This window comes from Chrysemys picta, chromosome 2, assembly GCF_011386835.1.
Source record: "Chrysemys picta bellii isolate R12L10 chromosome 2, ASM1138683v2, whole genome shotgun sequence".
NCBI lineage: Eukaryota > Metazoa > Chordata > Testudines > Emydidae > Chrysemys > Chrysemys picta.
The window spans coordinates 42505671-42521431 of NC_088792.1; the positions used below are offsets into that span (position 1 = coordinate 42505671).

Consider the following 15761-nt stretch of genomic DNA (forward strand, 5'->3'; position numbering starts at 1 on the left):
GTGCATTGACTTCAGTGGAGTTGTGCTCATTTTCTCAAAATCTCCATTTGGGTTAGTGTGTTTTATGATACCCTTGAAAAATGTCTGTTAGTGTAAATATGCAGCAGGATTAGTTATTGGTTGCTCTGCCTTTTGAACTGTGTCCTTGTCTCTACCAACTCCTATCAACTAATTGCTACTCACTCACTCACACTCGTACTCCTCTACCCCGATATAACGCTGTCCTCGGGAGCCAAAAAATCGTACCGCCTTATAGGTGAAACCGCGTTATATCGAACTTGCTTTGATCCGCCAGAGTGCGCAGCCCCGCCCCCACAGAGCACTGCTTTACCACGTTATATCCAAATTCATGTTATATCGGGGTAGAGGTGTATGTGTACACATTCTCGCGCTGTGTGTGTGTGTGTGTATATATATATATATAATATATATTCTTTTCTAAATCCACAATTCTTAGTTTACACGTGTCACAATTCTTAGTTTACACGCTTTGTCCTAAAGTCATAGGAAAAGTGTCTGGTCGTCTTCTTCGAGTGCATGCTCATGTAGATTCCATTCTAGGTGTGTGCACACCCACATGCATAGTTGTCAGAGACTTTTGCCTTAGCGGTATCCATAGGGTCTGCTGTGGTGCCCCCTTGAGTGCCGCGCTCATACGTCATTATATCAGGCGCTGCCGGCCCTAAGCCCTCTCAGTTCCTTCTTACCGCCTGTGGTGGTTGGTCGGAGCACCTCTCCCCCTTGCTTCGTAGGTGGTGAGCATTTTCTTTACTCTTTGAACTTTGTTTTCCAACTGTAAGTAGTCTGTGTTTTTTATTGCAGATTAGTTAGTAAGTAGCTATTAAGTACTGTACTTAGTCAGTTTAGGATCCCAGCGTGGACTTTGCCCCAGGCATGGCATGCCCTGTTACTGGGTTTTAAACCCTGTGCTGACTGTAATAGGCTTATGCCTGTTAGTGACCCACATGGTAGTTATCTGAAGTGCCTGGGAAATCCCACATTAAAGAAAAGTGTTGCATTTGTAAGAACTTTGGTGCTAGAACACAGAAAGAACGTGACATTAATTTGAGGGCCCTCCTCCTGCAGGCTGCTCTTCGCCCAGCCTCAGAGCCGGCCCAGTCGGACACAATGCTCGGCACTTCGGCCTCCGTGCATAGCGCATCTCCGGCACTGGGCTCTACCCGGCACCAATCACCTTTGCCGGTGCCCAAGAAGAGGGACCTGGCAATGAGCAAATCGGACCAAGGTGCATAGGGTAAAGGACGCTGCTCAGGCTGCCTGCCCATGCCGGAGCCGCAAGGGGTCATGTCCCCGAGGGGACCTCTTACCCCCCCCAAAGGGATCCTCCACCGACTCCGGGGAGCAGTAGGGGACCCAGGCTGATGGCACAGTCAATGCCTTCTCAGCTCCCGGTGCCCAGAGAGCAAAGGACTCTCCCACTTTCGCTGGCACCACATGCAGCGATGGACCCGGCGAAGGCTCCCTATGAGGGTAAGCTAGCTGTGAAGGCCTCCCAGAAGGTGAGTGAGTGTCGCCAGTCTACGGAGCCGAAGCAGAGCCCTTTGTTGCTGCGCCCTGGTGTCTGCATCAGTCCAGATCACTGGTTCGCTGCCACAGATCACCGGTACAGCACTCCCGGTCTCCGCCCTCATGCAGAGTCTCGTCCAGAGGGAAGTGCCGGTTGTCATACAGTCGGCACCAGTCATCTCTGCGCCAACGAGCACCATCACCGAGACCTCAGGGACGCTCCCCAACACGGCACTGTTCCCCCTACTCCCAGCACCGGTCTGACTATTCGAGGTACTGATCACTCACGGCGACTGTTAGCCACAGGACTCAGGTGTCAATGGTCCCACCCTGGTCACCGGAGGAGGATTTCTCCAGCATGGAGAGCGAGTTCAGCCCCTCGCTGAGACAGCACAGTTGTGACTGGGATCCTGAGGTTGCATCCACCCAGCGATGCAGATCAGGCAGCAGGACCAGTGGCCAGTGCAATGGCCTTACTGGAAAGCCAGGGGTGTGCTGGTTATGCTGATGCCCCCGTCTCACCAATCATCGGTCGCCATGTCAGATAAGTTCCAATCAGCACAGGGAGCACCAGGCTCGGTGCATGAAGTGTTGTCGAGAGCTGAGATGGAAGAACAGGTGTCCACCCCAAGACCCTCTTCCCCTGCAGGGGATGATGCCCTGGGTCATTCTCCTCCACTCCAGACAAGGTGGTGGCAGAGCCCTCCCTTGCTAGCCCACTGGATCACTTTAAGGAGCACCAAGCCCTGCTCTGAAGGGTGGCCACTAACTTAAACCAAGAGTCAGAAGAGATGGCGGACCAATCAGACACTTTGTTCAATGTACTCTCTGCATCCACCCCCGCACGGGTCGCACTCCTGGTGCACGAAGGGGTCCTGAACATTGCCAAAGCCCTCTGACAAACACCGTCCTCCATCCCGCCCATTTCCAAGCTGGCAGAGAAAAAGTATTTTGTCTCAACCACAGGGTTGAATACTTATACACCCACCTGCCTCCCGGGGTCATTGGTTGTGTCGGCGGCCAACAAAAAGGACAAGTAAGGGCATGCTAGCTCCACCCTCAAAAATAAGGAGGCCAAGAGACTGGACCTTTTCAGGAAGAAAATTTATTCCACAGCCAATCTCCCAATTCTGAGTCATGAACCACCAGGCTCTTTGGGGCAATATAACTTTAACTGTGGGACTCCCTCCACAAGTTTAAGGACTCCATGCCCTAGGAGGTGGCCAAAGAGTTCAGGACCCTTGTTGAGGAGGGTACTGCAGCGGCTCTGTGCTCCCTCCAGATGGCCTGGGATGAGATCGATTCTGCGGCCAGGATGGTCATGAGGCTCAGTTCCTGGCATCAGACCTCAGGCCTATCCCAAGAGATGCAGTCCTCGATACAAGATCTCCCGTTGGATGGAGTTGGGCTGTTTTTGGAACAGACAGACATGAGGCTGCACGGTCTGAAGGACACTCAGACCACCCTCTTCTCCCTGAGGATGCTTACGCCTCAATCAGCAAGGAAGCAATTCCGGCTGCCCCCACCGCCAAGGCCTTGGCAGCCTCTGCAGGGCTCTACGAGGAGAAGGGACACTGGTTTTAGTCGCCGCCACCCTTTCTCCTCCTGTTCACCTGTACAACCTGGCCCAGCGAAACACCACTGGGCCAGACGCTGGTGTTTTGGGTGCGCACTCAAGACCCGCTCCCCAGTCACCTCCCCAGATCTGCCCCATCTTTTTTCCTCAATTGTCTCCATCCCTACCCTTTGGCCTGGTCGAGAGTCACCTCGGCCCACTGGGAGCTAGAGATTGTCATGGGGCTACACCCTTCAGTTTTTGGCCCCCCCGTCTCCTCTCTTCCCTGCCCCTCTTCAGGGACCCTTCTCATGAGCAACTTCTCATTCAGGAGGTAGACAACCTCCGACAACTGTGGGTGGTGGAGGAGGTCCCTCAAGAAATGAGGGGGGAAAGGTTTCTACTCCCGCTATTTCCCGATTCCAAAAGCAAAAGGGGGCCTAAGACCCATTCTGGACCTGAACCACTCAACAAGTACCTCAAGAAGTTGAAGTTTCACATGGTTTCACTGGCATCCATCATCCCCTCCGTGGATCCGGGAAACTGGTACGCTGCTCTCGACTTGAAAGATGCTTATTTCCATCTCTATTTTCCAAGGACACAGACAGTTCCTCCATTTTATGGTGGGCCAGCGCCATTTCCAGTTCATGGTGCTTCCCTTTGGCCTCTCCTCAGACCTGCAAGTGTATATACAAAATGTATGGCCCCAGTAGCCACTTATCTGAGGCGTCGGGGGGGAGGGGGTGTCCAGGTCTATCCTTATCTTGACGATTGGCTCATCAAAGACAGATCGCGGGATCAAGTGAAGAGCAGCCTCGATCTGGTGCATTCTACATGCCACGACCTGGGCCTGTAAGTGAACAAAAAGAAATCGACCCTCATATCAGTGCAATAGAAGAGTTCATCGGGGCATACCTTGATTACTTGTGGGCGAGGGCATTCCTTCCGGAGGCTTGTTTCTGAGCCACATTGGATGTAATCTCACATGTAAGGAGCCACCGCCTACACTTGCCTAAGGTGGTTAGGCCACATGGTTGCTTGTACTTACGTGGTCCATTACCTCTGGCCGCTGCAGGCATGGTTGGTGTCGGTCTACATCCCCAACAAGCATGACCTAGACCTGGTAGTCAGGGTGACGGACCACATCTGGTCATCACTGGCGTGATGGTTGGACCCCACATCGGTGTTGCAGGGAGTCCCCGTTGCAGCCCCATCCCTGTTGCTAACTCTGGTGTAGGACACCTTGGGCCTGGGCTGGGGACTCCACCTGGGCAAGCTCAGTACACAAGGGTGCTGGTTGGGGGTCGACCACTCCCTCCACATAAATGTCAGGAGCTCAGGGCGGTTCGCTTGGCCTGTCAGGTTTTTCGATCCCATTTACAAGGCAAAGTGGTTCAAGTCCTGGTGGACATCACCGCCACAATGTTTTATATCAAGAATTCTCAACTTTTTTCTTTGTTTCCCCCCTACCCCCCCTACCCCCCATAACATGCTATAAAAACTCCACAGCCCACCTGTGCCACAACTGTTCTTCGCATATAAAAGCCAGGGCCAGCGTTAGGTGGTAGCAAGCAGGGCAATTGCCCAGGGCCCTACACCCCATGAAGCAAAGTTGCTAAGTACCACCCTGAAAATGCTGGGGCTGTATGTCCCAGGCCTGGCACGTAAGCGATTCAAACCTCTCGGCAGCCTCAGGGACAAGGGAGTCAGCCTTGGCAGGACCCCTCACAAGAAGGCCAAGGGCTGAAGCGCCGCCCGAGTCACTCTCCTCCATCCCCTGCTCGGTCGGGCTCTAGCCAGAATGAATAAGGGCCAAGCAACTGTTTTGAGGGTGCACCAGAGGGCGACCTACCAGACTATTCCCCGGATCCATCTTCCTGTTTTTTTCCAGCCGCCTTTCCTTTTTCCTCCCTGCATGAACCACAATAACCTCGTACCGCTGGGTCTAGAGCACAGTGGCGCAGGGCTATATCCTCCAGTTTCTTTCTCACCCCTCTTCAGGGACCCTTTTCACAAGAGTCTCCTCGCGCAGGAGGTTCAAGGGTTGCTGCAGCTGAGGCGGTGGAGGAAATTCCTCTAGAGTACAGGAACAGGTGGTTTTATTCCTGATACTTTTTAATCCCAAAGGCAATCTACATCCCATTCTGGACCTGCAAGACCTCAACAAGTACCTAAAGAAGCTGAAGTTGTGCTTGGTCTTCCTGGCCTCTATCATCCCCTCCCTGGATCTGGGAGACTGGTATGCCGCCCTCGACCTAAAGGACGCATACTTCCACGTAGCAATCTTCCAAGGGCACAGACATTTTCTCCGATTCATGGTTGGACCTGGCCACTATCAATTTATGATCCTCCCGTTTGGCCTGGCGACAGCACCAAGTGTGTTTACCAAGTGCATGTTGGTGGTGGCAGCTTACCTCAGACGCCGGTGTATCCAGATCTACCTGTACCTCAACGACTGGTCAAGAGCAGCTCCAGATCTCAGGTCCAAAAGGATGTCGCGGTACTGCAAGCCAGGTGCCACTCCCTGGGCCTACTGGTGAACGACATAAAGTCTGTTAGTTCCAGTGCAAAGGATAGAATTCATCGGAGCGGTGCTCGACTTGACCTGCACAAGAGCGTTCCTGCTGCTAGAAAGGTTTTGGACATTGACAGATCTTACTGCAGAGGTGACCACGTTCCCCTTGACTACAGCCAGGGTCTTCCTGCATCTGCTGGGCCTCATGGCAGCTTGCACATACGTTGTCCACCATGCCAGGCTCTGGATGTGGCCCCTGCAACAATGGCTGACGGTCTATTCCCAGTCCAGGGATCACCTGGAAAAGATCATTACCATTCTCCTCTCCCTCTTCCCCCCCCCCCCCCCCCCCGCCCCGGCAATACTCACCTCACTGCAATGGTGGACCGATCGCGAGAAGGTCCTAAAGGGAGTTCCATTCAACAACTCCCCTCACTCCATTGAGTTGGTGTTGGACACCTCGGTTGGAGTCCACACCTCAGAGCTCTCCAGGCCCAAGGTATGTGGTTCTCGGAGGAGATGGTGCTCCACAGAAATGTCAAAGAACTCAGAGCAGTCCGATTGGCATGCATGCGATTGGCAGCGTCTTCCTACACCACCTGTCGGGCAAGGTGATGAGAGTCCTGACAGACAACACAGCCATGATGTTCTACGTCAACAGGCAAGGGGGAGCGTGCTCATCCGCTCGCTGTCAAGAGGCACTCCATCTCTGGAGCTTCTGCATCGACTACAAGATCCACCTGGAAGCTTGTCACCTCCCTGGTGTCAAAAACACGCTAGCTGATCACCTCAGCAGGGCCTTCTCCTTTCACCACGAGTGGTCGCTCCACCGGGAAGTATCCTGCATGGTGGGGAACACCCCAAGTGTACCCGTTCATCACCAAGCAGAACAGAAAATGTCATTGGTTTTGTTCTCGGCAAAGTCTGGGAAAGGACTCCGTCTCCAATGCCTTCCTCCTGTGATGGTTGGGGAGGCTGATGTATGCGTTCCGTCCAATCCCACTCATCGCCAAGATCCTGTCAAAGATCAAGAGAGACAGGGCGCAGGTTATCATGATTGCCCCGGCGTGGCCTCACCTGCACTAATTCGGCACACTCATGAACCTGTTAGTGGCCCTTCCCTGGCCCTGCCCAACCAACCGGACATGCTGTCACAGGACCCCGGTCGATTCTTACACCCCAGCCTCACGTCCCTCCACCTCTCAGCGTGGATGCTGCATGGCTGAACTCGGAGGAGCGGACCTGTTCGGAAGAGGTCCAGCAGGTCCTCCTGGAAAGTAGGAAGCCCTCAACTAGACTGACTTCCCCAGCAGGAAAACCTTGTCCACTTGGCCAGGTATCCGAGCAAAGTATATCTCCCTCGCACTCTTCCGTACAGGCGGTCCTGGACTACCTTCTCCATTTGAGGAACCAGGGCCTGGCACACTCTTCTATTAGGGTGCATCTTGCAGCCATCTCCACTTTTCACCCGCCGATCCTAGGACAGGTGGTGTTTTTCACAACATGACTGTCAGATTCTTGAGAAGGCTCGAGACACTCTTCCCGCAGGTACGGGCTCCTGTCCCACAGTGGGTTCTTAACTTGGTCCTCTCTAGGCTCATAGGCCTGCCCTTTGAGCTACTGGGCTCCTGCTCCCTTTCCCATCTGTCTTGGAAGGTTGCATTCCTGGTTGCGGTGACATCGGCGAGATGAGTCTCTGAGATTAGAGCCTTGACCTCAGAATCACCGTACATGGTCTTCTACCAAAACAAGGTTCAGCTGCGGCCCTACCCGGCCTTCCTGCTGAAGGTGGTGTCTACCTTCCATATGAACCAGGACATCTTCCTCCCGGTGTTCTGTCCCAAACCGCACAATACCAGCGAAAAGAGAGATCTTTTATGTGCTGGACATCCGAAGGGCCTTGGCTTTTTACTTACAATGTACCAAGCCTTTCTGTAAACCAACTCCGCTCCTCATCGCTACAGTGAATAGGATGAAGGACCTTCCAGTGTCCTCACAGAGGATTTCCAACTGGATCACCTCATTCATAAAGACCTGCTATGACCTGGCTGAGGTTCTGCCACTGCCGATTGTCAGTCCACTCGACTGGAGCTCAGTAGTCTTTGGCAGCCTTCCTGGCACACATCCCTATCCAGGACATCTGTAGAGCCGCAATGTGGTCCTCCGTCCACACGTTCACGGCTCATTATGCCATCACTCATCAGGCCAGGGATGACGCAGGTTTGGCAGAGCTGTGTTGCAATCTACACATCCATGAACTCCTACCCATCTCTAGGGGTACTGCTTTGGAGTCCCCTAATATGGAATGAACGTGAACAAGCACTCGAAGAAGAAAAGACAGTTACCTTTTCCGTAACTGGTGTTCTTCGAGATGTGTTGCTCATGTCCATTCTATGGCCCACCTTCCTTCCCCACTGTTGGAGTTTCCAGGAAGAAGGAACTGAGGGAGGGGGGAGCCGGCGGAGCCCCTTATACCGAACCATGCAGGCGCCACTCCAGAGGGTGCTAGAGCTAGTCCCCTACAGATACTGCTGAGGGGAAAACTTCCACCATCGGTTCATGTGCGAGCATACACACCTAATATGGAATGGACATGAGTAACATCTCAAAGAACAATAGTTAGGAAAGGTAGGTAACTGTTTTTCTTTTGGTGTGGAGGGAATGGGTTTGTTTTGATTTTGTTTAGTCACCATGTCTCTGTCTTTATCAGTGTAGCAACTGTGGTATGCTGACAGATCTTTTTGTCTCACCATTGATGGATGAAAGCTGTTCTTCTGCTTCCTTAATTTTAGGTGTTTGTTTTAAAATATCATGACACAATATACTTTTTCTTTAGCCTTCTTTCAAAGCTATGTTCAATCGCATTAATTTAAAACAATATTTTGGAAACGTACGCTATTTATATAAACGTAATTTTCTATAGCTTTCTTATTTTAGAGTCCTGGAATTCTCCAGAAGGTGGAAGATGTGTCCTGTAATGAGTCTATCCAGTTTCTGTGGCTAACTAAGGATTCTAAACATACTGTTCTCACAGAAGTGTAATAGCAAATTAATATGTAATTTTACCATAAAGATGTATATCAAGGGAAACACTTGTATAAAGTTCTTCTTGAAATTTATCCAGAGATGACCTGCCAAATAAACAAATGTTTCAATCAGATATTGTGTAAAACCTGTTTTTAGTTCCTGTTTGTCTGCATCACAAAATATGGACCTAGCTTGGTGTAAAATAGGTGGTGCTGCTGATCATGTCAGAACTACTGCTTAATAGACATTCTTTTCCTTTAATACATGCATTACGAGGTATAACTTATGAATCTTCCAGTATTTCATGTTATATTCTTATACTGGATTCTCACTTATGATATGTAGTGAAATAGCCCATTTCTGTGCCATGCATAATGTCAGAAATATATTAAATATTTAAAGAATGTCAGACACTTAGGTTAATTTCTGAAAAGTCACATCTCAGAATCTAGATTTGTAATTTAGGCTTTCTGTAAGCACATTTATTATGAGAAGGATTATGCTTTCTGTGTATAGTCATGGTTAAAATAATGAAGCATGGTGGTAGCCCTGTAATGTATTGTCATCTCTTGTCCTCCTTTTTTCTGTTTTTTCCTTCCACACTGCCTCTTTACTCTCACTGATTGCATAATGTCTAAAATTAGATTGTAAACTTCTCATAGCAGAGACCAGTCTTATTTGTTCTGGTCAGTACTTTTGGTGCTGTGTTCAGTCTAGTGGATAGAGCACTCAGGAAATCTGGGCTCTGTTCCTGGCTCTGCCACTGACTTGCTGGGTAACCTGGGCCAAGTCACTTCACCTCCTTGTACCTCTGTTTCTCCTTCTGTAAAGTGGGAATGATGATTCCTCCTTGGTAAGGTGTTATATCAGAGGTAGGTATTATACAATACCTCACCATTTGTTGTAATAACTTACTTGGCATCTTTCAGCCAACTCCTGGCTTCTTAATCTCATAAACAAAACGATACAGTAAAGAGAACTGTTCAAACCACATTGTGCTGTACATATTAGACAAATAGATTTTTAACCAGCAGATGTTATTTGCATGAAATGGTGGTAGTGCTGTTTGATAAAAATAAAGAAATAATCTTCAGACACTCTCACTTCCTTTCTCTCTGAATTTCAGGTGGAAAAGGCATTTGACTTATGAGGGTTCGTGGTCTGGGGCCTTGCAGAAAAAATGAGTCTTTAGGTACTCAAGATATCAATGGATGGGCACAGTATAAATACTAGAAGAGGACAATTTATTTGAATAATGAGAAGGAGAGGAGGCCTGGTGAATTGAGATAAAAAGGTCATTCATAGGAGGGAAGTATGGAAGAAGGCATGAACAAATGAGTTGGAGAAGGAAAGGACAGGGCAACAGGACAAGAATCACTGGTGAAGTGAAGGGAATAAAATGTTGAGTTGGAAGAGTGACAATTGTTAACACATTCCACTTTTCAGAATATTGATGAAGATTCTATCCGGTATTGTTGAGTATGGCATTATCCAGTGTGTGAGTCAGCAAAGAGTAGAACCAGCCTGTGTTTGTATTTAGCAGGGACTACCTGTCATTAATGTAAGAAAGAAACAAGGAAAGAACAAATATATTCTTGTCCAAGAGGGAACAAGAATGCACCTCATACAGTGTATTGGTTCTCTTGATTAGGAGGCTTGTCTGTAAATACAGTATGTGTGACTGATGAATGCAGGAAATGGCTGGGGGTGGATGTGTGGAATTCACAGCTTGTTTTTATCATTTGTCTCTCCAAACCCAGTTCATGAGGAATGGTGGTGGGCAGTCATATATAAACTTTAAAGAGGTGTTGGCATTTTTTCCTAGCATTTAAAAGGTTATGTGCGGCAGTGAGACAAATAAATCATGATTCACTGCAACAACAGAGTTGCAGTCAGTTATATAAATTGCCAAGGAAGCACTAAATCTGTCACTTTGTGTATTCTGACCATTTAACAATTGGAATGATGCTTGGAAAGAAAGCTGAATAGAAACAAGGAACCAAAGCAAACTGGCGAATGCAATTAGTAAGATCAATGGTTGGTGTTTCAAAGTTCATTGTTTGGTCATCTCAGTGGACCGCAGTAAGTGTGATGCTATCTAAAAGATTACAGTAATGGGGGAGATGGGTACCAAGTGAAAGACTAGTGTGTAGCACAGAATCATTGATAAAGCTGCAGTCATTTGTGACTAAAGAATGGGAATAAGTAGTTTGACCAGTTCCACAACTTCACTGAAAATGTAACCTGTCATTTTAGTTTCACTTGTTTCAGACCTAGCAAATATCATAATTAAAATAAATAAATAAAAATCTTACCCTGATGATATCCACTTTTTAGTCTGAAGCCTCCACAGTTGGCTTGCTTACAAGCATGGGAGAAACAATGAGTTTTCTACATGAGCAGTTTTAATTAAGTCATCAACTTTTTCCAATCTGGGTATCAAAAGCAGTTAGCTTTTAGAAATGGCATTGAGCGTTGTATTAACCTATCAAATAGTTTCCCTATACTAAGGAAAATACTAAGCTTCTGACTATGAAATTCGATTCCTATTTGCAAATCTGGGCATTTCTTTTCCAATTAGTCTTTTCCAAAAAGCTCTGTTTGTGAAGCTGGCCTTTTTTTACCTTGATTGGGATGTAGTGTTTATGTAGCTAAATATGCTATCCTGTAATATGTATATTTTTCCCTTACAGTGCAGGAAAACTGAAAAATCCTCAAAATAATTCTCCAATCACTTCTAAATTTTAAATAGCTAAATTATTTTCTTTAAGTAAAGGATCAAAGTTCAGGGATTTAGCACAAGGAATTTTATTGAAAATCATCTATTCCTGTGTGTATCTGCCATATGAAAGAACTTTAAAGAATCCCTGGTCTGAAATCGGTAATTTAAAATTGTGTGCAAAATAGTGTAGTTACTACAGTTCTGTATGCACAGAGGGCTTTTCACATGCAAATAGAGATTCATCAAGCAAATGCACATGCAGATATAAATGCTCAGTGTTTCAGGCACACCTTTGGCTTCATTCCTTTCAAAATTTACCCCCTAAAGTCAATAATTTAGATAATTCCTAGAACTAATCTTTCTCACATACATTGCTATAGTCTTGCTACATATACATTTTGTGATCGCTCAGTGGTTAAGTTAGAATATATCCACAGTTGAGCATAAAGCATAATATACCTAGAGCTCTATATGTACTTGCGTTCAGTTCTCACACATCATAATGTCAGGTAGTGAATTTCCTTTAGATAAAATAAGCAGAGTTAGGCCTGGTTAATACTTGGGTAGGAGGTCTCCATGGGAAACCAGTGTGCTCCTGTAGTGATTCAGAAGACAATATTTATCCCTGTGAATACACACTGTGCTAATGCCTCAGCATGGTGTTTTTTTATCCAAACAAAATGAAGGCAAAAATTGTATGTTTTGATAGATCTCTAAAAGGGGAACAGGAGTGGTATAGAGAGTTAGACGGCAGAATGTCAGGAGCTATTCCATATCAGTCATGTGGCCACCAGTACACACTCTTGTTTATCCACCAGAGTTTCATCAGTGGATGAGTGGGAGTTGGGAGGAAAGAAAAGTGGGCATTCTACTGAGTTTGAAGCCCAGAGAAGGGATTGTAGCAGAAATGTTTCAGTCCTTACTTTAGACATCTTGGTAGAGCTGGCCAAAAAGACAGGTGAGAAATGTTATCATTTAAAACAAACAAAAACCAAAAAAAGACACTTTGTTTCAATTTTGAAATTTAAAAAACTTTGGTCAGCTCTATGCATTAGTTTAAATACTGCAATTTTTTTTCTTTTCAGAAAAGCAAACTAAAAAAAATGTTTGTGTGAAACAGAACTCAAACTCCTCATCTATCTGTAGAAAGCATCACTGCATCCCTGCCAGCATCACAGCACTATTCTACTCAGGAGTACTCTGCTTGTGCCAACACAGTCATTTAGTACTAGTTAGAAGCTTGGGTATCTTGGGAACATTGGGATACCAGCTTCTAAGTGATTACTTTGGAGTGGCCGTTTGGTAACCTACCATTTAAAGTGTCACCCTAGAGATGTGCCCTGGATTTGGAGTTAAGGTATAGATTGGGGGAACAACAAGAAAAGCTTCACTGAACTTCATAATGATGTCCTTGGCTTGTGGTTAAATGACAGAATTTATCTTCCGAGGTCATCAACCTGATACTTGTTAGTTAAAATATAATAATAGAAAAATGGATGTAATGGTTTGGACCAGAATGAGTATTTATTTTGAGAACATTTTTAGACATGTTTGAGTAGATTCATAGATTCTAGGACTGGAAGGGACCTCGAGAGGTCATCGAGTCCAGTCCCCTGCCTGCATGGCAGGACCAAATACTGTCTAGACCATCCCTGATAGACATTTATCTAACCTACTCTTAAATATCTCCAGAGATGGAGATTCCACAACCTCCCTAGGCAATTTATTCCAGTGTTTAACCACCCTGACAGTTAGGAACTTTTTCCTAATGTCCAACCTAGACCTCCCTTGCTGCAGTTTAAACCCATTGCTTCTGGTTCTATCCTTAGAGGCTAAGGTGAACAAGTTTTCTCCCTCCTCCTTATGACACCCTTTTAAATACCTGAAAACTGCTATCATGTCCCCTCTCAGTCTTCTCTTTTCCAAACTAAACAAACCCAATTCTTTCAGCCTTCCTTCATAGGTCATGTTCTCAAGACCTTTAATCATTCTTGTTGCTCTTCTCTGGACCCTTTCCAATTTCTCCACATCTTTTTTAAAATGCGGTGCCCAGAACTGGACACAATACTCCAACTGAGGCCTAACCAGAGCAGAGTAGAGCGGAAGAATGACTTCTCGTGTCTTGCTCACAACACACCTGTTAATGCATCCCAGAATCATGTTTGCTTTTTTTGCAACAGCATCACACTGTTGACTCATATTTAGCTTGTGGTCCACTATAACCCCTAGATCCCTTTCTGCCATACTCCTTCCTAGACAGTCTCTTCCCATTCTGTATGTGTGACACTGATTTTTCCTTCCTAAGTGGAGCATTTTGCATTTGTCTTTGTTAAATTTCATTCTGTTTAACTCAGACCATTTCTCCAATTTGTCCAGATCATTTTGAATTATGACCCTGTCTTCCAAAGCAGTTGCAATCCCTCCCAGTTTGGTATCATCCGCAAACTTAATAAGTGTACTTTCTATGCCAATATCTAAGTCGTTGATGAAGATATTGAACAGCGCCGGTCCCAAAACAGACCCCTGCGGTACCCCACTCGTTATGCCTTTCCAGCAGGATTGGGAACCAATCCTGTAATACAGTTGTGTTGCTTAATAAGAAATGTTGGCATGTTTTTCATTTAAATGCAAGTGTAGTAGCTGAGACAACTTTGAACTCCTAGTTTGAAATTGATTAGCTTCCAAACTGATAGCATTTTCCCATTGAAGGGACACTATGCAGGAATCTCGAGTAAGTGGGAATCCTGTAGGGTGGTTTTAGATATTGGTAAAATATGTAAGGCATTTAAAGGTAAATTGGGTTGCTGATCCCCTAAGTCCAATATTGGATGTTTTGTTAAAACTTCTTGATATTAAACTCCTTTGACATCGCATTCATTCATTTTTCTTCCAAGAAAAGATGCTCACCACAATGGGCCTGTGACACAACATTCTTCTTTGATTCTTGCTTATGTTATGGATGCATTTTGAAAGGGCCATCTGTTTACTAGATGGGATCCCAGTAAGCCACTAAACTTGTGAAAATGTGCAATGTGTACTGAATAAGATATTGAAATGCACAACAAAATGTTACTAAGGGCTGGTCTACACTGGGGGGGATTGATCTAAGATACACAACTTCAGCTACGTGAATAGTGTAGCTGAAGTCGACATATCTTAAATCGACTTACCTCCCGTCCTCACAGTGCGGGATTGATGGCTGCGGCTCCCCCGTTGACTCAGCTTCCGCCTCTCGCACTGGTGGAGTTCCAGAGTCGACAGGGAGCGCGTTCGGGGATCGATTTATCACATCGAGACGAGACGCGATAAATCGATCCCTGATAGATCGATTGCTACCTGCCGATCCGGCGGGTAATGAAGACATACCCTAAGACAGTTAAAATCTTCCAGCATCGTATTTGACCATTCAGAGAGATCACTGAAACTATTTTGTACATCTGCATTCGATAAAAAATCTGTTTCACTTACACCATGAATGGCAGATAACAGAATTTACCAAGACTTCAGTTTTCCTTAGATAGCTTTAAAAAGAAAAAAATATTCAGATGAATCTCTTGGATTCTTGACAGAATGCTGTTTCTTCTCCAATTCCCCTCTCTACCCACACAGTGGCATCAGCATGGTTGCCTTGGTACCTGCTCCTGAAGGATGTGTGCGGTGGAGTTTGGCTGTTTAAATAGAATGATTTGTCATCTAAAAGTACAAGTAATTAGCACGATGTTTGTCTAGTGGTACCTTGTGTACTGCATTGAAGTTCTCATTTCATGGCTTTTATCTATGTATGCTAATATGTTTTCTGATTCTCTAATCATTCCTCTAAGGTCGGATTTGTTGGATATATCTGGTGGTAGAAATTGACTAGGGTTCTCCCCTTCTTCTTGTAGACATAACTAATAGAATTGGAGTCGCCAGTGACTTGAAGTACAGAATCCTGAGTTTGTCTGATTGGCTCAGTTACATTTTTCTCCTGTGCTTATTGCCTGAAATTTTGTATACTGGAGAAGTTCAGCTCATTTTATGCATTCTGTTTTTTCCAATTCAGTCTTGACACATGTTTCAAGTCCCCTAATGCCTGACTTTCCATTATGCTTTGGTATCATGATTTCAGCTGACCTTTATTATGATGTTTAAATTTCATATAAATATCTGAAAGAGGTGTTAAAAACAAAGTGAATTTAATCCTATGAAAAGTTCAGGTGGAACAGCACTGGAGACTCAAGTTTTCTGTCCACAGAATTGAAACAACACTAGCAACAGTGCCAGTTTGCTGCACGTCACTTCATCTTGACTTGCAGGATACAAGAGTTGAAATTGCAGTCTATTGACATACACATTCCTTCCTTGGCCTTTTTGGCTGAGTTTTTCCACAAATAGAATAGGTGTTATAATATATAGTTAAATAGGCTAGATTTAAG

General features: G+C 46.0%; 1 protein-coding gene across 1 annotated transcript in view; it reads left to right on the top strand.

The window, feature by feature from the left end:
• The window catches only part of RSU1 (Ras suppressor protein 1), a 179074-nt gene that overhangs the window by 66104 nt on the left and 97209 nt on the right, over positions 1-15761 (top strand). The window lies entirely within an intron of this gene.